This window comes from Melospiza melodia, chromosome 4 (assembly GCF_035770615.1).
Source record: "Melospiza melodia melodia isolate bMelMel2 chromosome 4, bMelMel2.pri, whole genome shotgun sequence".
Classification (NCBI taxonomy): Eukaryota; Metazoa; Chordata; class Aves; order Passeriformes; family Passerellidae; genus Melospiza; species Melospiza melodia.
This window is the reverse complement of record NC_086197.1, coordinates 13,299,118-13,318,891: the sequence shown is the minus strand read 5'-3', so window position 1 is coordinate 13,318,891 and position 19,774 is coordinate 13,299,118. Positions and strand designations below refer to the sequence as shown.

The 19,774-nt window shown below is 39.2% G+C and overlaps 1 long non-coding RNA gene across 2 annotated transcripts in view; it reads right to left on the bottom strand.

Moving 5' to 3' along the window:
* LOC134417111 (uncharacterized) overlaps positions 1-19,774 on the bottom strand; it is a 73,884-nt gene that overhangs the window by 29,546 nt on the left and 24,564 nt on the right. For both annotated transcript variants that reach the window (XR_010027500.1, XR_010027501.1), the window contains exon 4: positions 7,482-7,595. This is a non-coding gene — a long non-coding RNA (uncharacterized LOC134417111). The remainder of the gene's footprint in view (positions 1-7,481; positions 7,596-19,774) is intronic.

Below are 19,774 nucleotides of genomic sequence, written 5' to 3'. Positions count from 1 at the left end.
AGCAGGTCAGAGGTTAGGAAGAATTTCCCTATAGGTTGTGATCCTTCAGAGTTAAGATATCTCTAATCTGAGCTGGGAGAAAGGAGCTCTGAATTAACACAAGGCTTTACACTGAAGTGTGGGAAACTTGTGGCTTGACAAAACTTCCCTGCAAACCCAGGTAAAGTTCAGTGGGTTCTGTGATATTTCACAAAGACTGTCTGGATGCCTTTGAACTTGAAACTCAAAGTGGAATCCAGCAGCTGCAAACTTAAACACAGCAAGACAAAGATTAGGAAAAAAATGTTTGCATGTGCTCCTGGGAAGAATATACTAAGTTTCACCTGCTGACATTGGAAAAGCAGAAGTCTACACAGCCTCCAGTTCCACTTCAATTTAAATAAAGACAGTAGGGAGGGGTGGCAGAGGCACATTTATGTTTTTGACTTACCTAAGAGAGTGGCATGAAGGAAGCAAAAGAAAAGGACTGTAAGCAGAAAAATAGAAAGGTAAAGTGAGATGATTACAGACAGATGAGAATAAGGATTAAAAACCAACTCACAAATATTGGGAAAAAGGTTTAGAAACCATACTGAAAATCAGGAAATAGGAATAAAAAGACTAAGTGTGTTACTTATGGCACATTTCTTTGCCATGCTTTTTTTCTTAAGTGTAGGAAATTTTTTGAGCAGTAAAGAATTTTGTTTCTACTATTAAATCCCTAGAGAAAGAGAAAAAAATCCTAAATTTTGTCAGCACACTTTTTTTCTTCGGGGTTCCACTTCTTTGGTGCTTAGCCACTTGGAAATACTGGAAATCACATATGCTGATTCTAGAATAATAACCACTGCCTCCCCAAGTCTCCAATTACCCTTTAACTGAGCAAAGCTGTAAGAAAAGTAGCCATTTGTATAAAACAGTCAGGCAGATCACCTCGGGGGCACAGCACCATTCCCACTATGCTGCCATTTCTGCCCATCTGACTGAGGGAAGTTTGGGAAAGCAGGAGCAGAAAAATATTTTGGGAAGAATCATAAAGTACCACATCTGGGTTTTTTATTATTTTCATAATATTTCAATATATTGTCAATATATTTCATAATATTTTTATATTTTTTACATCTGGTATTTTTATTATTTTCTCTGTCTGTTTTTGACTAATAGATATCCTAATGGAAGAACTTAATAGTTACACAGACAAGAGAAACTGGGATTGATACAGCTGTGAACATACAAGGGCTGCAGTTTTTGATTGCAAACCTGGAGAATACTGAAGTAAAAAATCACCTGGAAAAAATGAACTACAGCAACAATGCTGTAGTTAGTTTAAGAAAATGCTTCCTTGTTAGTTTAAGCAAAACTGTATTCACCATTATTACCTAATGTATCTCTTTACATACATTCCTCCTTTCTTCATCATTTATGGAAAAACAATTGCTGTGACAACTGAAAGAATTGCTTTAATAAAGCAATGTCCCCCTATATTTTAAATACTGCTGGTTCCTGAGACAAAGAAATCTACCCCACAACTCCAAAGACACAAAATACTACAACAAAAGAAGGGAAAGGGAAAAAAAGAGAATCCTGCCCACCAAAGGAATTTTGTGGGGAAGGTGGTATTTCTGGTTCACAACTCCAAGCAGAAGCTTGCTGCCCTTTATAAGCTTTGTTACCAATACCTCCTACACCTCTAACTTAATTCTGGGTCCCCATGGCAAACCAATCCCAACCTGTGTCTCCTGATTGGGCTCCAATAAAAGCACAATGATGCAGAATACAAATGTTGCAAGGATACAGCATTAAGTGCTGAGAGCTCTGCACTCACTGAGACACCTGAGATCAGGTGAAATGTGTGTGAGAGAGGCTCACAAAGGACCCCCTGCACATCTGAGCAAACAGCCTCCAAGGAGGGATGTCTCTGCAGGATCAGGTGAGTAACAATCCTAAAGTTCTCTCTTGGTTACAGAGACATGGAGATGTACTGGCTGCAGATATAACCAGAGCCTGGTGGGAAATTCTGGGAAGGAAACTGTGAACATTTCATTTCACTGCAGTGGAATCTAACTCTGCTGTCCCTGCACACTGCCATTCTTCAGACAGGGACTTCTTCACTACTGGGTACTCTGTGCTGGCCTGGAGGGACTTCTGCCTATACCAAAACATCACCCAGACCTCTAAGAGTTAACAGAAGATGTACAAAAGAGAACAATTGCACATTGTCATGGGAGATGAAATTAAATATCCCAGCAGACATTCCTGTTCATATGACATTCTGGCCAACAGCCTCCTCAGATACTCCAGTGATAACAATGCAACCACTTTCATTACTAATGCTAATTCAACGGGAATTTAACGGAGTAAGTCATTTAAATTAGCATTTTCTTTTAGGAATTCTGGGCTGGCAGTAGTAACATCTGTCTCTCTGAAGTGATAACAGAGAGCTTAAGCCTCAGGTCTGGCTGCTCTGCAACATGACGCATTGCATTACTAACCCAGAGCTAGGTAATCACTCTCCTGCCAGCATTAATGAGTTTCCAGCTACCTAAGAGTCCTTGGAACTAATGAGCACAGGTAGGAGGAGTGGCAGGGCAGAGGCTGGGCCCAGACCTGATCTCTTGTGCTGCCACCTCAGGCAGGGCCCTGGGCCCCACTCTGGGTACGTCCTGAGGTGCAGTTCTGGCACAGACCCCAACCCAGTTGTAACTCCTGTGACAGTGCCTACCCCCAAAGCCAGCCCTGGGCTCCCAGGGAGATTGATAGTGGCACAGCCTGGCTGGATCAGCAGCTGCTGTGCTGCACCAACTCCAGTTTCTTTATTGCTTTGCCCATTTTGGGAGCACTTGTCCTTCAAACCAGGCTCCCAGAGGGCTCTCAGACTGCCAGGGAAAGCACGCTCCACAAACAGAGAGCTTCTGAGAGAGGATGAAGCCAAGGTCCCAGGAACCCTTGGGCTGGCTCTGTAGTTAACACTTCAGGCTCTCTTTTTTTTTTTTTTTTCCCCATAAAGTATTTATTTTCTGAAATCCTTTAAGAACTGTGTCATTAACACTCTATTTCTGATTTTACACAGAAGATATTTTGCAGGATAAATTCTGCACAGCTTATTCCATACATGTTTTTAATTTTAAAAGCGTCTCTCTCAGCCACACTTTGTATTTTTGAGTAGGAATTACCTACTTTAGAATAGATTACAGTTTGACGTAATTGTCAAACTTTTTATTCCTTTGCAACTGTGAAAGAGTTAATCTCACATCTTAATAGGAGTTTGCCCTTAATAAGAAAGCATTAAAATAAGCCAAGAATAATAAGCTAAATGAAGGCCATTCTTTTACTTTTTGTCAATATTTTCATAGTGACAAATAGATCAAACACAAGATATTTTTTAAGGCTTCCCCCCGACCCCCCCTTGTAAATCATAAATGCTTTGGCATATTTAATTTCAAAATGAGTTCCCTGTGGATCAGGATAACACAACAGATTAAGAAAAACCTTCCTAAACCCTGCTGCATCTTAGATGGAAAAGTAAAAATAAAATGTTCTTTTGAGGTTTCCCCCTGCTCCTTTTTCAACTGTTCCTCTTTCCCCTATGCCAAAGGAACCAAGCTGTCAATGCTAATCAAAAGTTTCTTAGTCCTCTTCTCAGGCTTCAAAACACTGTAATGCATATTTTTTCTAAATAAATGAAGACTTTTAGACTATATTCAGAGGAAAATATTTAAGTGACTACATTTGCTACACCACACAGATATATCTGGTATATTTAGAGATAGAAAGATCTCCTCTGCAAGATAGATGAAAAGTAAAGGCAATACCTGTGTTTTGAGACAGTCTGTACAAGCAGACTGTGAGAGAACTAATAGACTGTTACTCTTGCATCTGTACCAGTTTTAAACCCTCCTAAGCAAGGTAAGGAGACAATTCTGCCCAGGGAGAGGTGATTGTAAGACCTGACCAATTTTTCCACGCAAGGGCATTGGCCAGACACTGAAAATACTCCTTTGCAATACTTGCTTGTCATAAGGGATTTAATTTGCAGACCTGAATGTCCTTTCTCCTGTCCTTCTGTCCTTACTGGTTACACAATACCAAGGGCAATACCAAGTGAAATGCAGAGCACAGCTGTTCACAGCTGCTTTAACACATGGACACCAGCCTTGTTACTGAGCAGGTCAGGACTTGGTTCACTAAATCTGTCTGATGGCAAGGGCTGTTCCTGGAAAACATTTCTGTAGGGACTGCAAGCTCTGGTCCAGCTGTGGGCAGATGTGAGGGCAGCAGAGCCCTATGGATGTGCTCCAGTGCAGAAGGGTCCTGCCTTCCTCCTCCTGCAGCTGGACCAAAGGATAGATCCTACAGCTAGAAGCAAAAGTGACAAAACAAGCTCTCTGCTCAATAAATCACCAACTCTTCCAGCTGTGATGTCCCACCCATCAGAATGCCATGGAAGCAGCCTGGGATCATCACTTCCATAGGTGATGGGTGCCACACTTGGCCCTCATCCAAACAGAAAGTGTCTCCTCTAAACATTTTGCAAGAGTGGTAAAGGCAGGGACAATTTACTTAGAAATGGCATTGCAAGATTTACCAATGCCTTTGTAAACAGAGGCCAGCCTGCAGCCTGAACACAAAGGCTAAAAAGCTCTAAATGCAGCTCTAAAGACTCTGAATTTCAGCTTGGACATGGTTTTGGTTACTTACCACATATTTGAAACAATTGAAGTAGGTTTTTTCTGTGTTTACTTTGGAGCAAGATATTTTTAAGGTCACAGTCCCTGCTAAAGGAGGAAACTGTGCCTCTGAGGTATTGGGAATTAAAGAGAGGAAAGAAAAAGGCACAGAGAAAGTAGCTGCCTTACAGAGAGAACTCAAATATTTTGTTTCCTTCCTTATGCAGTCTGTAGTCAAAAAATAACTTTACAGTAAACACTAACTCTTTTTTTTTTTTTTTAATGAATATAATTCGAATCAACAGGAATTATTTTTAAACTCCTGGAATCCCTTTCTGATAAACTGTAACACAAAGGGACATTCCCACCTGCAGATTTCCACTTGGCTTTTAGAGTCTCAGAGCACATGCTGACCACTCCCCTGTCAGTGGTGACACATGATGGCACCTATACCCAGTCAAGTGTTTTGTGCAGGCAGTTTTCAGACCTGAAGATACAAATAAGGAGGTGGAGAGGAGGCAGAAAATGTATTGAGAACCTTGGAAAAGCCAACCAAGACAGAAATCAAACATTGCAGAGGGCACATTGCTGTGACCACAGACTTTTGTGGCAAGAATCAGAGGCAATCAGAGGAATCCCACAAAGGGATTGTGCAGGAAAGGACAGGAGTGAGCAGACAGAAGCTGCAAAGACAAGCAAGGAATTCCAGCCCAGGGAAGAGCAGTGCCTGCTGTTATAGACTGTGCTGTTATCAGCCTGCAGCCTGCCCTGCCCCTGGTCCAGGGGTCACACAACACTCTGCACAGCAGAGCTACACTCTGTGTCTGACACCAGGAATTAACTCTGGAGCCTTAGGTCTTAAATAATGCAGAGAAGGATCAAAGCCAGCAGCTATATGAAAAGAGGCTTCTTTCATAACTTAATTGCTCATTTGCAAAATACCAATGTTATTTATTTAAGTAATTATGACCTTTTTGGATGCACTTCTAATGTAAATGCTCATGTGTGGTTGTGTGGTTGTGAGAAGAAAATCATGATAATAAATACTAATACCTTAGACCAGGAGTGGCCCAATTAACTTTGCTGGGATGGCATTCCTAAAGAAAAGGATCTGCACTGCACCTCTTTGAGGCAGGGGTTACAGCTGTTTTCTATTCTGTCCCAGGCTCTGCACTTGCAGAAGACAAATCCATTTGGAGCCATTTTGCAGAAGCTTTTTTCTCATGCAAGTACCATGAGAAATACATCAAGATTTTGGGAATCCCTCCTTCAGCTGCCTCTGCTGTTTTTGTCGTATCCCAGATTATGGTGGATGCCTGTTCCTCCAGTTGTAGTGCCAAGAAGTATTTTTTGGGGTGCAGAAGATATCTTCCATGCTCTAATCAAACATGTACAGGGCAGGGAACAGCATGTGCATCGAGTCCAGAGGACATATAATGTCAGCTGGAATTGGAACAACATCAGGAAGGCCAGAAAGTGAAGGAAGACTCTTCCATGCCTTGACAGTGGTGCACCACTGGACATCATCTGTTCCTTATGTAGATGTCAGCAGCAAGATACGATGATTAAGGGAAAATCATTAGTATTTACTTATTGCTTGGGCCAAACTGGGATACAGAGCAGCAGTTCTTGAATAGAAGATGATAAACTCTGGGGAGAAAAATGGGGATGGGGAGGGGAAAAATGGGGAGGTATATACAAGAGTTCTGGTGGTAAAATAAGAATTTATATGAGTTACTCCTTCAAAAAGGGCATGCTCTGTCTCACACCCAGGCATTAAAGTAAGGATACAGCTTCTGTTTCAGTTGTTTCTCAAATCTCAGACATTAATAGAAATGGGACAGGAGCCCACAACAATAAGATAATTTTCTCTTCAGAAATTGTCTTTAGATGCATCTACATGTTCATATAGAGCCTCACCTGAGTAGGGTACACACCTGTATTTACTTTCCAGTGATACCAAGGGCTATGCAGCTTTTTTATTTTTTTTAATCACCTGCACAGATATTCTGTAACACATGTGTGTTAATGTAAGAAAGCAAAAATACTCATCAGAGCTGACTGCTGCTGGTGGGAAGGGAAAATATGTGACTTAACCCCAAGTAAACACATTAGTAGGCTTTAATAAAGTCAAGCACTATTGTCAGATGTATTAGCAGCACTAAAGAGTCCTCTAGGTATAAAAGAACCATGCATGCAGAATCATAGCACCAGTACATTTAAGAACTTACAGTACTACAGCTATATCGTTACCATCCTAAAAACCAAGCGTTCAAGGGTTCAAGAAAGAGATTAAAACCCTGTAAATCATATTTACATAGTGAATACACAAGAGTTATATTTTGGTTGGGGACTTATTTAAATTCTGCTGCAATCAATATGTATTTTGGAAAGCAATGCAAAACTCAAGCAGATGATATTCTGCAATGTTGTCTGAACTTGAGAATATTCCTCTTGATGTGCTGAGGTAATGCAGGCTTCCCATGAAAAATGTTCTAACTGAAACAGGTGAATTAATAACTCTGAAAGAAGGTGGAAGTTGCACAAATAGGAAGAGCACTGTGCTACACTTGACCAAAACCAGTATGCCATGCTGGAGCTCTGTGGAGTTTTCCACAAGGTTAGGCTGTGGCAGGATGTTCTAAGCCTTCCTTGTATGGAGGTTTTGTTTTCTAGGCCTCTGAAGGGAGAAACACTTTCCAAAATGTGAACAGTCTACTATGCTTTTTAGCAATGCTTCTTGAAAGTACATTTTAGGTACAAAGAGCAGAAAAAAATATGTGTTATCATGAATGATCACTTTCTCAACTACTTAATGCATGTTATGTGACTTACCAAAATACTTCTGCTTTTGAGCCACACTACATCAAGTTTCCTGTGCTGACTTTGACATCATATCTGGAACAGCCAATGGTTAACAGATTCTGATTTTGCATGTCATCAGGGAAACTGAAATAAAGAGCAGAATTTTGTTCAGAATTACTTTTATTCTCCATGCCTCAAGGAACACAAGCACTTGTCAAACTTCAGCCACCACTTTTGTTTAGCAAATACATCAAACTGATGTATTTGAAAATCCCAGTGAGTTGTTAAAGACAACATCCCACTCATCAGAAGCCAGTACCAAAGGATTCCACACATGATGGATCTAAGTGAAGGCAATTTTAAAATAAGGTCTCATCTATGAAATCTTCTGCCTGGTAACACTTACTGTTTAGCTGATGTCCAAGACTAAGTCTGGAGCTTGTTTTTAGAAGCATGCTGTTCAAAATATGATCACTGCCTAAAAATCTAGAAAATTTTCTATTTATGATTCCCGAGATTTTCACTGTGACCACTTAAAAACTTATCAAATAATGACACACTAGTATTTATGAACAGCATGGCTCATGCACCTTCATACTGGCTGCAATATGTTATTAAAAGCAAAAACCTTCAGCTTGTAGCTGAACCTTGTCAGAATGCAATGTAGCAACCCAAAGTACACATCTCATTCAGCTTCATGGCCTTGATTTACACATTAATAATCTGATCACTATTTTTTCTGAAATCCAAACAGAGTCCATATGAGCTGATATTGGAATAATGGACCTCAGCCACTGCATGGCAGTGTCAGAGATAGAGAACACAATATTCTGGTGGGCTCTGCAACAGTTGTGTACCTTACACCTTGTGGCCTTCAACACTGACTGTAACCTCCATCATGCAAAAAAATCCTTTTGCATTGAGTGCAAGAGACTTAACTGGTGGGAGAAAATCATCTCCCTGTTACACTATGCTTTGTCACCTGGGAACAATCCCAAATTGCTCAGGACTCATCAAAGGTTGCACCAGTTTTTCAGAGCATTTGAGATTACATAATTTAGCTGTAAAATCCCATTTTGGATGCAATAATGTTTGCTATATCTGGAATTACTGCAAGCATCCTGGTAACAAAGTAAGAACACACCATCTTCCTGTGCTAGGAAGTTGCTGGGAAGGTAGTTTTACCTTCAAGAAACTGTGACCACTCTTATTAAGCAGGACACATTATAATCATGGTCTTTTCTGTCATCAGGTCTTGCAGCACAAGTATCCAACCTGAAAATTGTCACTGGCAAAGTATCTTTTAGTTCAGAAGGAAAGCACACCCATAATGGAATCTGAATTCTGCTTCTAAAACTTCACAATGCACTGGTTCCAAGAAGAGATGGGCCTCCATTTTGGTAAGCCTTCAGACGTGGGTCATAACATTTCCCAAAATTATTTTTATTGTCATCAGTATAAATTAGGCTCCCAAGTCTTCTTACACACATAATGTCAAATTGGACTGATCTAAATCTATTTTCTTTGCTTCACAGTTTTTTCTTCCACAATGATTTGTGTAAATCCATATTCTAAACCTTACTCTATTATTTTAAATAATAACTAGTAGTTTTAAAGAGAAGGTAAAATAAAATATAATAAACTATAACAACTTCTTAAATTATAAATAATAAATTAAAAAGAAAACCAATATTCAGCTTCCACTGTCAAACCTATCACTTCAAACTGCTCTGCTTCTATAAGGAAATTAAAGTTTTATGCCTCCAGTACTGCGAATCCAATAGGAGCCTGATCCTTTGCACATGAAATGCCTTCCTTGCCTCAAATCTCAAAGCCAGCTCTGCTCTGGTTCTCTCGTTCCCATTCCATCTGAGCACTAAGGATTCCTTTCCACTTTCCTTGGTCCATTATAACAGATATACATTTAACTATGCACACACATATCCATAAAATAAATAACCTGTTCTTCGTTTTTATCCTCTGAAATTTGAATTAAAGAATTGTCTTTGGTGACAGTCTGCTCTTTTGTCTGTGCATTACCAGCAAAAGAATAACAACACTCAATGGATTTCAATCAAGAATTAACAGGAGGAATGAAAAATATTTTATGCAGTTCTTTTTCTTCATATGCAGAACTAAACCAAGCATGTCTTCTCATATTCATGCAGACAGACACAGTTTTCATACAACTACAAATAATCACTGAGAGTATCAGCACACTATAAGTTAGTGGGGAACAAAAACAAAAAACCTTTCTGGTTTTCTTTATTTATCACTATGTCACAGCACTTTTTCCTATAGCAAGTCAACCATTTTGATATTGCTGAAAGAGCCCTTGTCCAACAACAGCAGGATGAAAAAAAGAAGCCTTGGAATAATTTAATTTTTTTTATCATTTATGATTTTTCAATAAACTAAAAGCAAACCAAAATAGGGCTCAATATTCACATAACACTTAAAATTTTACTTCCCAGATTTTACTGAGGGAAAAAAAGGATAAGCTAAGCACCCCCCTTTGGCTCTCCCATTCTGGTAATTCCTCACTAGTGTATCTGCCTACAAAAAGACTTCATCTGAATTCCAGTTTAATCTCTCCCTTGACTATCCTGGAGAGATTCTGTTTAAACAAGTTCTCATTTTCTCCAAGTCATGTTATGTGTTTCTTCCCTGAAGTGCAGTGTGTTGTCCTGAGAGGGTAATACAGGTAACATTTAGTACCTAATTGTACACTAATAGTAGCATTTATCAACCCTGTGTTCCACTGGCACTACTAATTCTCACAACATATACCCACATAACTGAGGCCACAAGCTCTGGCACTTTAAAATCCACTTTTATGTCCAGCAGCAGGGAAGGATGGAAAGAGAAGTCCATTTGCATGGAGACCAGTAACAAAACCAAATCTCTGTCCTTGTTCTGACAGTTGCCCTTAGGATTTTCTCTCACTCTCCCTAAAATACAGTGTCTGTGCAACCACAAGGAAGCAAGAAAAACAAAGGATCCATGAAACACACCTGAGTTTCCCTTTTAATGGCAGCTCATTTTCCATTTGTAGTTTTGCAGTGAACATTCATTAATTCAACAACAAAACAGTGGATGATCCACAAAGTCTATGGGGAAGTCTTTAATTTCAGTTTCCTTTGTGTAATTGTTGATAAAAATATCCTCAGAGCAGACACTAGACACAAACAGCTCTGCACCTGGCTACAAGGATGTAGGTGGAATATGTAAACTAAACAATATACAAACTAATACACACCACTAATGCAGGTGTAACCTTAAAAATCACAACTTCTGTCTAAAATACATAGAATTTCGTTTTACAAAAAGATCAGCACCTTTGCTGGTGGAATACATACACTGCTTTCACCTGAAATATTGTTGCATTTTTCAGACACCTGGAATCAAGTGGCTGCTTTGCCACATGCACTCCAACAAACAGTGTTTCAGCAAGTGTCACTGGAGAAGCCCTCATGTTAAACAGCTTACTGGAGGTCTGACACCCCAAAAAAACACCTAAGAAAGCTTTCCTGTAGTTGAGGACATATTTGCTTCAAATACTAATATGAAGCACCACAACAGTGCAACATTTATGACCATCTGAAAACATTCTGGCTGTGTGGAAACACTATGCCTGCATTCTACACTTTTAAATTTTATTTTGCTCTTGATTTTAATTATCAAAGCAGACAGAAGTTTAAATATTGAAGGATCTAAGCATAAATTCATTAAACTTTTAAGTTGATTTATGTAAGCAGAGAAAAACAGGAAAGTAAAAACAACTGCAAAATTTTTTCAGTAATTGAAATAAAGTAACTGACATTAAATAGGGAAGAGAAATCTGTATTTTGTTTTAATATGCAATTTTAATATAACACCTACTTAGGGTGGCATTTGAGAGCTAACATAAATATTTTAACATTCTAAATTGCATCTTTACTGAACTGAACATAATCGCATTTATTATTGCAATTTTCACTGAAACAGAAACCTGGTAAACACAGATTTAATCTCACTACCTTAAAGCAGTAACAGAGCTGTACCTTTGCCTGCACTCTGTGTCCATCTTCACTGTGCCCAGGACTATTTCCAAGTGGAAATGACTCCTTAAGCTATAAATGCACAGTAAGATCCACAACTGCCTGCATGACTGAAATGGCTTCCGGAAGGAGGAGGCAAAATCTAAACTGTCACCTCCAACTCTGCTTCTTAGTGACACGGAGGCAGACTCCCACAAATAGCTGAAAGTTATATTAAGAGGTTCTGTGATGTCCTGCCAGGGTCTTTACCAGGCTTCTAGAGTACAAAGGTCAGATATTGTTTATTTATAGATAAGCAGGATACTGCACAAACCACGAGGCTTAGGGAAGCTTGTGATTCTAAGCTAAATAATTCTGTGAAATAATGCAATATGGACATTTTGAGTAATTAATTAAAAGGTGTCCCCATTAACTAATATACCGTTTTGATTTCAGAAGAAAAGACACATGTCTAAATATTGCTCAGCTAGGGCAGAGCTTAGCTAACTTACTATTAAAAACAAATTTACAGGAGATTCCTCCTTGTTTAGATAGACTGAGCAGTGTTGTGATGAGGACTCCTCTTACTATGTATTTGTAGAGCAGTTAGCATAGCTGTATATTTTATCTCTACACACAAAACCACTTTGTCCTCTGCATTTGATGGTTGGACTTGACAAGACCTCTAGGATTTACAACATTTACAACATAAACAATTCCATGATGTTTGTAGCAACTGTAGATGTTGTAAGGACAATGCCATGTGCTCACCCTCGGCTGCAGGGCTTGGTTAAGGTTTGATTCTCACCCCAGTCCTGCCAATCACTTGGTCAAATCACTCCTGCCTTGCCTCTGCTCCCCTGGGACCAGGTAGTAGAGTGCTAATGTTTGCCAGACAGCTGCTGGGTGCCTTAATTACCTCCACAAAGGGAAACACAATTACTGCAAATTCTCATCCAAGGACGTTAAATGCACGAAGTGTCTGTCAGTAACATCAGCAAATCAGTCAGTATTTTGAGTGCATACAAACACAGGCTGTTCTCTAGCAAATAAACATTTTTTTTTTCCCTCTTTCCAGTTAAAGAAAGGACTAAAGTAGCCCCCAGTCCTGTAGTGAATCCTGCTTTACCTCCCACTCCTCCCTTTATTAACAGGCTGGGAAAAGAAAGCAAATTGTGCCTCTCTCTCCAGACATCGCTTTTATTTGAAAATTTCAGATTTTCAAACCTGACAGAGCCTAAGATGTAATAGGCAAGCTGAATGTCAGTCCCAAGAGTCAGAAAAACACTCCATTTTAATCTGTCTGAAATGCAGCAAACAGCTTCAAGAAAGAAAACGAACAGACAGAACTAGTTCAATATTCTGTATTAAGACACCTCTACTGTATCAGTCCGAAAAATGGGTGTACACTTGACATATATTGCCTCTGGAAAATGCATAAAGTCACTGATTTTAGAAGTCTATACTCAGGCTTTTTGCTTAGGCTGCATTCAGTTTTATTTAAAACAGTATTTTCCCAATTCAATTCAAATATTAACTGATGTCCTGGGGTGACTTTATGATGCTTATATCCCCATTGATCTGAAATCAGTTTTGCACCTTTAAGATGGTTCTGAGAGTGAAGGGCAGAGAGAAGAAGTGCAGAGTTTGTTATCAGGAACTGCACTCACTCCTTCCTGCCCCTGGACTGTGCTCTCTGCACATGGACAGTCAGCAGGACAGAGCTCTCCTTTGCTTTAGTTAGTTTTTGGCTAGCTGAGGCAGAGAAGTTCCCTGGACTGTGGTTTTTCTTTTCCTTGGGCCTGTTTAACCCTGCTCTGCACAGAACACCCAGCAGAGCACCGGCAGCTCCAGCTGTGGGCACCGGGCCGGGCCTGGGCATTTCCAGCCCTGGAGGGACTGACAGAGACTGAGTGAGCTGAGCTGCAGCCCATGGAGGGGCTTCCTGAGTTTGGCATCTCTTTGGAGCAGCAAGAGCTTTTATTGTTTAATATTGTTCTCTCTCCTTTTTTCCACTTTTTTTCTTCAAGGAAATATTTTCCTGAACCAGCTGGGGGAGTGGCCACTTGAACCTGCTTTCTGGAAGTTTTCTCCCATATTTTCCCCAAACCAGGACAGCTGATTTCTTATCTTATTTGAGAAGTACAGCTAATGCTCCTAAGGCAGCAGAGCTGGTCACTGCAGGTCACTCCTGTCCCAGAGTGGAGAGGTTCATGGTTTCCTATGATGATGGGCAGGACCATTTTCTCAATCTGTTGACCCTCACAGTTTCCTTCCAATTTCTGCTCAACAACAACACCTATGGGAAAAAAAAATCCCATTTTTTACTGCTTCCAGCACCTCAAGCTACTTTTGACATGGCTTTTGTTGGGTTGCATCTTTTACTGTCATCAATGTACTGTCCATGGCATCTTCTTCTGACACCTGCTATCCTGCTGCCCTCATTCCTCTCCATCCTAATGAAGACTTTTCAGTCATTCTGTTTCCTTCCCCTTTACTCTCTATCAAGAATACTTACAAAACCCCAGAAAGATGTTTTGCTTGGACACTGGGTTAAATGTCAGCGTCCACATTTATCTCCTGCAGTGAAACAGATTTTCAAAACAGCTTCTCTATTTTCCACTGCTAGTGACACCACTGGTGACAGGTTTTCAAGTGAGCACAGCATCAACCTGTTTCTGCTCCAATTCTTATGATGGGATATTTGGAATAGCTCAGGGCCAATACAGCTAAGCATTTTTCAAAGTCCAATCTTCTCTCCTGCAGTCTAAATAGGACTTCAGAATTTTTGACATTGTGACCCTAACCTTTCAGTGCCCCATTATGTCATATAAAAAATAAGGTATTTTGTCTTCTCACAAGCTTAATCTTTTCCTAAGGAATTTAGGATATAAATAGATCAAATATTTTATTATACACAGCTTGTCTTGAATTTTAACCTGGAACTCTACTCATTTAGAGATTTAGAAATACCACTGTTATGTTATGTAATGTCCTGTCATGTCACGTCATGCATTATATTTATTTTATTTTCCCAAAAGAGAAGATTTGACTTTTAATACAGTTCAGCTTCAGCAGACTAAGATTTGCAAAGTCCATCTGCCTTAAGAAATCTTCTCAAAATGAAATCTAGTAAGGAAAAGTTCCCACAGACAGCAAGACCCTACTGCAATTTAGATAAAATCAGTCTCTCCATTATTATGACTTTGTTAATTTGTTTGGCTGGTCATTTGGTTTTGCAGGAATAATTTTATTAGTCTACAAAACCTGGTCAACAAATTGTAATTTTAATAATTTTCTCTTTCCAGTGTTTTCCATTTGAAGCTCTTCCTGTGTTCTTATTTCACAGAAGGTGCTATGAAGGGGAAGCATATCTGTAGACACAGTGGCTCAGGCAGCTGAAGTTACTGAAGTATTTATTAGCCCGCCCCAAGGAGATTTTGTGTCTCAGTATGTAATAGACTCATGATCCATGTTCTTCCTATCTTTAGATTTCAGAGCTCCTCATGTACCTCTACCTCTCTCTTCCCATTACTTCTCTGTCCCATTCATCCCTCCTATCACTGGCAAGCAGAAACATCCCAGAATATGCTGATCTCAATTAGCTCCCAATTAGAATCAGGGCTCTACACAAAATGAACACTATCCAACACAGGACAGCAAAGTCAAAAGCACATGGTGTTAATCCAGCAAACAAAAAACCCCACCATAAGTGTTATAACAGGATTAAATTTTACGAACAGAGAGATACCTCCAGAGTAACACCCAGATTCAGTACCCCAGCACAACTCAGTCTGAAATGTGCAGAGGAGTTAAAAGCATACTCAAATGATTCCTTAACTGGAACCCATCAGGAGTTGTCCTGCTATTGCCAAATATGCCCATGCTTAAAACTGATATGGCTGCTAAGACTGAACTTCTCTTGAAGCACAGACCCTCTAGGTTATACTTATTTCACTCACAAGGCAACCTGGTGCTAGATTACTTAACTGTGCTATATCCACCACTCTAACCTAATGCCTAAACACAAATTACATTTGAAAAATACCATCTTAAAATCCATTTCTAGTTTCACTACCAGATTCATCTCCAACTAGCACGAGGTAGTTTGAAAACAAACAAAAACAAAGTGGCTCTTCACAACAGGTGTGTTATGCTGCAGGACTCCTTGCAAGGGAGGCACAAGGCTCAGAGGGAGGTCGGGCAAGTTTACAGAACAGAAATCACTTCAGTTGCTAATGAGAAATAAACTATGCCTGACTGCATGTTTCTCTGGGGTGGGGGAGCACCAAGAGATCACTTAGCTGAAATGTGATCTACCATTTCCTTGTCCTTACACACTTCCTTAGGCATTTGGGATCAGACAGGGCTGAGGACAGGTGCCAGTCTGAGCAGCTGGACAGTCCTCCTGCTGCAGGATGAGTCTCAGCACTAAGCTCAGATGTTCCAGCCCTTCCTGAAGGGAACTCTGACTCCATGCACACTGCTGTGGAGTGAATGATCAGCAATAATTAAAATAATGCACAGTATTACACACTGAAACTTAACCAAATCCTGTTTCAGCCCACTGGCTCAAATTGAGCAAAAAAGTTTCACAATTTTAAAATTTTAAGGAGAAAGCCATTTTTTTCAGTTCCACCCAAAATTAAATAGCTCCAGACAAAGTTAAAGTATAACAGAGGTTTTGTGAATTTTTAATGCAGTTCACTTTTATATTCCAAATGAAATTTCATTCCAGCCAAATCAGAACTGCTCTACTGATCACCTCAAGTTCTACTGATCCATTACCAAGTTTAGTAACTTTTAATTCAACCTGTCCACATGCACAGATGAGTCCTTAGTAAATCATGGAGCAAAAATGACTGAATCTGTGACAAACACACATTTGCCTCTTCCCCACTCCTATCAGAATCAGATGTAAGAAGAAATTTCACTAGAAAAGTTTTTTTCAAGAGGCTGCCAACTGATTCTACAGATTCAGCTAAAGGGCAGAATTCAATGCATTTCTCCAAACAGATTCTCCTCATCTCTCTGCAGAGGATACAAGAACAAAATTAGAAAAGGGGCGGGGTCATGGCTATGGTAACACAGCAGCTCCACAGATTTGTACAGGCCTTTGTGAGCAGCCAAGGTCTTATTTCCATGTTTTAGGTGAGAACTTTAAGATACTGAATCTTTAAATGGATTATAATTCGGCCAACTGAAATTTCAACCAAACACACTTGGCAATCAATTCCACCAATTATAACCCATACACAGAGCATTGGCTGCAGCCTAGCATGAAGGATGTAGTTACTTAAGAAACATGCTTTCAGTTTCAGGGATGAAAAGCAAATCTGAATTAAGAAAACTGTTGAATTGTTTAGATTGAAGGTGAACATTCTGTCTCTTGTCTTTATTTCAAGGAATTGAGCTGTTTTATTCCTAAACTGCTGAAAAGAGCACTGGTAACACTTAAAGGAGGCCAATGTGATTTAACCAGGTGAGACTACCTTAGAGTGTGCGCTCTGCATGTACTGCTGCAGGCTCAGAGTCATCCTAACTGTTGTGTCTTTGTTTTTTAAAGTGCAAGGAGAGAAAAATCTCCCCCTCTGAGGTTTGGGATGTAACCCATCTTTGTATCATTTCCAACACTGATTTTCCTGTGGCTTAAATCAATCCTCTCACTGTGCACAGGAGGCTACTGGGATGCATCCTGTGAACCCCCTCCTTTTTCCCTAGCAGACTTCTGCCTGATGATCTCATTCTGCACTCATATCTTCTCATCCCATCTGTAGGCCAATAACTCATAAATCTCTCCCTTCTTTCATGGCTTGTCTCATTTAATCTCATCCTGTCTCACGTCTCTTCTTGGGTGTTTTGTTGTCAGTTATGAGTCACTATAACTCAGACTTCATTCATATCTGAAACTCTCTTCCCTCTCTCCCCACATTACTGTTCAATAAATGCTTCTTAGGTTCAATGAATGCCCAGCCTTCAGGAAAAAAAAAAGTAAAAAGGGAAAAAACCCCTAAACTAATTCATGTTTTGAACATTAACAAGGAAACCAAACTGACAGACCACAATTTCGGGAACTTAAAAAATTTGAGAGTTTTGTGAAGTTTTATAATTAGGAAAGGTTACTTTTCAAGCAACATCATCTAGAAATATTGATTGTGGCAAAATACTGATTGCAAGCTTCTCAGGACCCAAAATTACACAAAATTTGTGAAATGGAAGCACTCCTTCTGTGAAAGCAGCACCAAATTAAAAGCCGCATCTCTCAAACACAGCAACACTTGTAAGTAGCTTTGTTATACCTGTAACTTGTTTAGAAAATAGTGTATCAGGGTAGTGTTAGAAACATGAAGGGTTTGCAAAAAGCATTAAGCACATTTTCTCCCCAAAGAAGGAAAAAATATTCCTTTCTAAAATAGCTTGTTACTCATAGTTACCCAAATCATAAACAGTCTGAAATTTCTTAGAAAAAATTTGACTTTTAGAGTTTTCTTATTTAGAGGAACGATCAGTCTGAAATTCAAAGTCTATTTTCCCCGTAACGATGAGTTTTCAGAACATTAAGGAAGGTTAGTAATTCTCATCTAAAATAGTGGATGTTTGATTTGACCACCACCTTTGGGTACAGAATGAGTCCATAATTTCAGCTTATAGAATGTTCTCAGGTATTATTCTTCCCATCTATTGTCAGTAAAATTGGTGTAAGGCTTGTTTCTCCTGCCTGTTAGTGATAACTCTTTGGAATGAACTGCTTAACTGAGCAGTAAAACATTTTTTAATCTCAAGTGTACTTATTTTTAAAAGGGTTAAAAATTTAAATTATTTAGATACAATTAATTTTCTCACAAGAAAACAGTATCACTCTTCAAAGCTGAACAGAAACTTTTCCTAAGTCTGCATTAGGAGATTCTGACAAGAGTTTCCTGTTCTTACAAAGAAAACTGTGGTTCTAAAGTGAGACTGAGGATGTTTCTGAAGGCTAATGTGCTGGCTCAAGGTTCTAAAACACTTGGTAGAAAACCAAGAATTTTCACCATTGACTTTACTTTTTTGGGACACCATGGCAAGCAACTACTTGCATTGGAGGTCCAATGCTGAAAAGGTAAAAAAAAAAAAAGTAAAAAAAAAAACAAAAGTAAAAATGTTAAAAAAAACCCAAACCAAAATAACCATAAAAAAAGTAAAAAAAAAAAGACTAAATACTGAAAGGAAAAGTACTAATAATACTAAATACTTAAACACTATACCATCATTCACTGATCCCATGTGTTATATCTGCATTATGTGCAGCAAAATCTGGTACTCTGGGATTTACTATCAATTTTCCATATAACTTATCTGAGGTTCTCTCAAATGAAGCAAACTGCATGAAGTCCCAGAAACAGTTTGGTAGCAGAATCTGAAAGAGTACAGCAGTGTCTATGAACACACTGCTGAGACCATGGGAATGGACACAAAAAATACCAATGTGAATCAATATCTGGAAGCTGATACAGTGTGTATTTCAGGAATTAAAATAATACCCACAGTAACTTTGCTGTTTACTTGCATCTGCTTTTCAGACAGTCACATATGATATAACATTCAACAAGAGTGATTTTTCACATATCAGTGATGTTATGGCTACATCAGTGATGTAACCATTAAATACATACCCTTAGGAAATACCTCTGCTTTTGTGGGTTTGTTTAAAATACTTCATTATGAACAACAGTTAATTATAACAGCTTAATCATTGCAATGAGATAACATAAGACTGCAAAGACTGTACAAATGAAATGTTTTCTCTGAATGCACCTTGGTATTGGTGCACTTGGCAAGCACAACTCTTACCTTTACTCCCATTACCTTTACTCCCATTAGCAGCTCATTTGCTTCCCCAATTAATCAGCTACAAAGCTGTGTACAGCCAAGCTCTGCACTCACACCATCATACAAACACATGTGTAATTACTTGCTGACATTAAGTTGTCACTTTGCACATCCATGCCATCACCTGCTCACACAGAGCATGGAGAAGGAATCACACAAGAATTCTCCCTGCTTCAGAGACATGGAACATAGACTCAACAGAGCTGTGCTCCTTTCTGCTGTATGCATTCATAAAACAAAATCTATTTTCCTATTATCTAGAAAATTACAAAATTTCTCTGGATTGTTCTTGCTTTCCATCTGGAAAGTCTAATTTCTGCACTGAGAAGAACTGTAAAAGCCTTATTTTCTGTCAGCTGTATACAAGACATATACACAACTCAAGCTCACAAAACTCCTTGAGGCCTGGCAAGTGACACAGGACCTCTGGCATCT